General features: G+C 40.6%; 1 long non-coding RNA gene across 1 annotated transcript in view; it reads right to left on the bottom strand.

Annotated features, from left to right (window-relative positions):
• Positions 1-1,382: 1,382 nt before the first annotated feature.
• The window catches only part of LOC102378628, a 25,253-nt gene continuing 21,076 nt past the window's right edge, over positions 1,383-5,559 (bottom strand). Inside the window, exons 2-3 of the long non-coding RNA XR_324530.1 lie at positions 3,526-3,730; positions 1,383-1,653 (exon numbers count right to left, since the gene is read on the bottom strand). This is a non-coding gene — a long non-coding RNA (uncharacterized LOC102378628). The remainder of the gene's footprint in view (positions 1,654-3,525; positions 3,731-5,559) is intronic.

Consider the following 5,559-nt stretch of genomic DNA (forward strand, 5'->3'; position numbering starts at 1 on the left):
TGGAACATTCTAACATCGCCTACTATGGATAATGGCTCTCATAATGTGAACTAACTGGTTTAACCTGATAATCTTTCAGGTCATTGCAAGGTTCATCAGTTCTATGTTATTTGACATTTGAGGGACCAGGGATTTTGCTGTCAAAGTAAAAAACTGTTTGAATGGGGAAAAGATTGGTGGTAGATTAGCTTAAAATAGCTACATTGTTAATTTTTTTTTACATTATGTTTGCATGCCTTGAGCAAATAAATAGTCAATCCTTTCATCTCTTCCACAACTCTGAAATAAAATTTACATACCATCAGGCTAACTGCATTGTCACTCCTAGCCAGGATCTTCAAACTTTGGTTAAACATCTGGATTTAAAGGGCCTGACCTTCAGGAGGTACGGAGCACCCAGAGTGACTTAACTTTCAACAGAGTGTCTGGCCTTCTACCTCTGAAAATTAAGCTGTTTTTTGTTTAAATTACTCAATACAGAAGTAGATCTGTAACTTTAAGACAATCACATTTGAAAATGTTGGCTTGTGTCCTTAGAACTATGCTGCATTATTCACTACCCTACAAAGTTCAGAACAAGATTAAGTATAGACTTTCACATTCAAGGTGGAATTCAAGATAAAGTTTGAATTAATTTTGGCTACAGTATCGTAAGATCAGTTTAACTCACAATATGTCACGAACCTGAACTCCCAGCAGTTCTTACTACATAAACAGGATCTTGAGATGAGTTCAAGTTATATCCAGAAAAACATACCTATTCTGGTTTTGGACCTGATTATAACTTTAAAACATATAGCCAGTTTCAGATTCAGGAGTGTATATCTTATATTTTGAAGCACGAGTTACCAGTTCAAGGCCATTCCAAATAATAGAAAAGGAGTTTTTTTGTACGACTTTTTCCTTCAAGTTGTTAGTATTTGTACAAAGAAGTGTTAGTTGTGCTAGAAGGTCTAATTAGAAGTCTAGTATCAGAGAAGTTGGAAGGCCTTATGAAATGTAACTTTGCATGCACTTTACTAACCATTTACTTTCATATCTGCTTGTTACATGCACATGGGGATAGCAATTGCTTTCTTCAAACTATTTCCACTAAAAAACACCATCTTTCCATCATTCTAAATTCTGCTTTTTGGACAACCACTTCTTCACAATGGTGAGGTAAGCAATTCTTTCTGTTGTAGGTGAGAAAAATGAGGTTTAGGTTTTGTACCTCAAGGCTCCTTGTTATACAAGAATGTATATGTCAGCTTATATGAGCAACCTGGGTATTCCTTTGCATCTTACCCACATTGACAGACCTTGCCATAGGATGTCTACTGCAGAGCCACAAGCCTTTCTTTTTCACATGTTCAGCCATAACTGTTTATACTGAGTTCCTTTTTCTAATATTTTTTTCACCCATCCCCCTTGACAGAGCATTATCCATAACTATAACAGAAAAGGCATAGATGTACAGAGGTTTGCATTGCTTTTAGAAAACTGGGCCAGTGACACAGAGTGCTTAATTTCTAGAAGTACTGTAATTTCCTGATGCCTGTCTTCCCGTGCTCTTAGTTGTTTTGCCATCTGCTGCCGTGCGTGAAAATTTTCACTTTGCTGATTATCTTGTAAAGATTTGTCAAGCTGCCTGCAATTCTTTGGATAATATGACTAGAACACAAAATAAAAAAAACTGTCAAAAGAACATAACATATTCCATAAACATAGTACAGCTATTTTTTAAAGTTTCTCATGTTTTTAAATATGGCTGTACTGGCATATGCATGATAGAGAAGTGTTCCATCAAGCTATGGATTTAGAGGCTGTGTTCAGCAGTTATGATGGGGCCTTATTACACATTACTTCTTGGGCTGCTCAAATGTTGATCAGTGTTAGTGCTAGCTTGAGTTTGGAGCAGTCACACCTTAAGGCTGAAATCCTTCCCTGACTGTCCCCCACCCACACAGCTGTGACTTGCCACTAGAGGGCTGGTGAGCAGGGACCTGACTAGCAGCTTGCGAGTTGCCACCACAAGGCTGGTGAGCCAGGACAGGCTTCTATCCCTGCTCTGGGCAGGGGGGGGTCAGAGGGAGGGTGGAGAGAACATGAAGCTGGGAAGCAGAGTGTTATTGGGATGTGATGAGCAATTAAAATTGGAGGTGGAAAGAAATGGGGATGGGGAACGATGGAAAAAATGAAGCAAGTCAGCCACTGAAGGATAAAATAAGAAGTGAAAAAAAATTAAAAAGAAATAAATAAGTAAATTAAAGGTCTCATGTTTTAATAAATTGGGATTGGGGTGTGGGGGGTGCTGGTTGGACTTCCCAGGGTGGCTGGGAGGTGGGAGTGGTGATGGAAGGTACTTTTAGGGGGATACTGCCCCTGCCAGGAAGCCTCAGCTTATGGCAACCCAATCCCCTACCTTCCCTACCACCCCTCCTAGACCCAACTCTTGGACGTGTCCATATGCTGGCTAGCTGGCATGTGCTCTTCAGGCTGTTTATATTGGGTTGCACCTCTGGGGGATAGGGGAGTTAGACCTGGTTTGGTGCCAAGACCACCTCTTGAGCAGTAGAGTTCAGGGGGGGTGTGGGGATGCTGCTTATGGCCTAGGGTCTTATTCTAGCTCCTCCTTTCTGACATTGTTCAGTCTTGAACTCCCTAAGGTAAATTCTGACTCTCTCCTGCCACGTCTTGATTATTCTTATGATGTTACTAGTCGGGAGGTGTTACTTGTTTTCTACCACAGTTGGATCCCAGCAACCTATGTAGAGGTTTTCTTGGGTTACAACCTCCCCTGTAACTCTTCCGAGCTCCACCCAATGTTTATGTCATGGATTGAAATCACAGTCTTATTTTTGGGTTAAACAATTTTCTTTATTATTCATTTCTCCAATTTTTTTTTTCTACAATCAACCCACAGTTCGACGGACCATTGGTACTCCACACCAGTTCAGGTAAGTCTTAACTTTAACTGTGGAAAGATTCAGCTAGATTCAATCTCTAGGAGTGTATAGTTTAGGATAATCATAACTTAAAAGTCCAAACAAAAAAACCAAGAAATTCTTACTTTGTCCTATCTCTTTTTTTTTTTTTTTTTAAGGTTGCCCTGTCTCCTGACGTGTTCTTGCCTCCTCAGAGCTCTCAAGGCACTCTTGTCTGTTTAAGGGCTTAAGTGAGTAGTCATCGCTCAGGCTCTCTTACCCCTCAACCTCCCTGGAGGCCAATTAGCTCTACTCAGAGTTCAACCCCCACAAAAAATACAACAGAACCAGCTTTCATTGTAACCAGAGTAACAGCCACTTTTCTCACCATGTGGCTGTCTCTGCTGTAATGTCCCCCCGCCTCTTGGGTACTGCCTATAGAAGAATTTTTATTGCTGGTGACTCCCAGCTTAATAGGATCCAGTCGAGCTCTCCTTTCCACTCGAACCTGGTCCTAGGGGTCCTTCCTTCTCTCTACAGCCTTCTCGGGCTTCTTTTTTTCCTGCTCTTTGCTCCCTCAGCAGCCCACCCCTCCCCTTCCCTCCCAGGGTTGTTCTACCTTGATGGAGCAGAAGCTCTGGAAGCATCATTTTCCTGCTTTCATCTCTTCTTCCCTCCATTCTGTCTCGTTTCCTGCAGTTAGTAGTTGATTTGCAGCCCGTTTCTCTTCACAGCGTGGAAAGTTTGTCCACACAGAGCAAGATGGTGGGGGAGTGGAACATATTATCCTGGGATGCTGGAGGACTGCAACTTGGGCAGCTCATCTGTAGGGAGTGGCCACACATTAAATGGAACACGAACTGGGTAACACAGATCAGATATAAGCCTGCCCTAGACTGGCATAACTTTAAGCCACCTAAAGTGTACTTAAATCTAGTTTCAGGTGTTAAAGGCATAGACAATCCAGAGGTTAAGAGCTCCAGGAGCCACTTAAAATTATTGTATAACAAGGCCCATGATTACACAAGGATGTTACTCCAAATCAATGCATATACTGATTTTTTATGGCCTTTATTCCAAGGATCCTCCCTCGCCCCACCTCAGAAGCCCATTAATGGTTCCAACTGTGACCCCCAAACAGAGTGTCTGGCCTTCTATAACTTTGCTGCTTTAAGCCAAGACACATCAACACAGCAACCTCATAAGCCTGGTGTTAAGCATAAGGAGTACTTCCTTGGTTTGAAGTGCTAATCCTGAAGACTGACGTGCTTGTCAAAATACATAGGAACACACAAACACAGGATTGAGAGAGATCTCCTAGCTCAGTGGCTCCATGGTAGGCCCTGTGTCATATGATCCTTTTCATAAGCATATCAAGTACCATCTTTAAAACTAGATTTTTTTACTCTTACTGCTTGGATTGGAAGGCTAGTCCAGAATAATATTACTGTGCCAATAGTTAGCAGCAGTCAGATAATTTCAATTCTAAATTTATTCATAACTATTTTTTATCCATTTGTTCTTATGCCAACATTGTCTTTTAACAAACTGTTCCTTTTCCTCTTTGGTATGTACCTCCTTCCATTACCCCCTAGTATATTTAGACAGGCACATTCCCTTTCAGCCTTTGTTTTGCTAGGCAAAATGAGCTGAGCTCTTCTTTTCTTTTCTCATAATATAGGCTTGCCATTCCCTTGATCATCCTAGTAGGCACCTGTTCCAGCTTGACTTCATCTTTCTTAAACATGGGTGATGAGGACTACTCACAGTATTCTACATAAGGGCTCGCCAGTGCTTGGCACTAGTTATTTCCCTGTCTCTACTAGAAATACCTCTCTTGACATATTCTTGGATCAATCTGCCTTTTTCCACAGCTGCATCACATTGTTGGCTGATAAGCATCCTATGAACAAGCAGCACATTGAGTAATTTCCAACTGATAAGCTCCCAGTTTACTACAGAAGTTTTTTTTATTAATCCCCAGGTTCATGACTTTGCAATTACCATTACTGAATTTTACCCCATTTCTTTACTCCTGAAGGTCACAGAGTTCTTACTCTAGCCTCCTCTGAATTGATGCTTCCTTGCCTTGTGAAATCAAGTTTCATCAACACTTGTGCTGTGGTCATGAATTAAAATACTAAACCTGTTTGATCCAAAGGCAGACTTGTCAAGAAACTCTACAAGCAACCCCATTTCAACTTGATACTTGCTTTCCCAACACTATGCATCGCTGTCACCCCTTTAAAAAGCTCCATACTCTTCTTACAGTTCTTTTCCTTGTCCTCTCAAGCTTCATTAATCATTTATCATGTAACAATATCCAAAATGTTTTACAGAAGTAAAGATAGACAAAGTTTACTATATTTTCTTTGTCAAGGAAAAAAAAATCAGATTAGCCAGATTACCTTTCATAAAACAATATTATATTTTACCCGATTTACTTCCATGACCTTAATTATTATTGTTCTAGTGTTTCACACTATTGAGATCAGACTATCAGGACTTCAGTTAGCCAAATCACTTCGCAAAACCCCTTTTAAATATAAGTGTTGTGTTTGCTATTCTCCTATCATATTCATCAATCACCCCTAATACATTTATTAACAATCCTTGCTACCAGGGCAAGCAATTGCAGGTACCAGTTCCTGCT

Source organism: Alligator sinensis, unplaced genomic scaffold, assembly GCF_000455745.1.
Source record: "Alligator sinensis unplaced genomic scaffold, ASM45574v1 scaffold285_2, whole genome shotgun sequence".
In the NCBI taxonomy this organism is placed as follows: domain Eukaryota; kingdom Metazoa; phylum Chordata; order Crocodylia; family Alligatoridae; genus Alligator; species Alligator sinensis.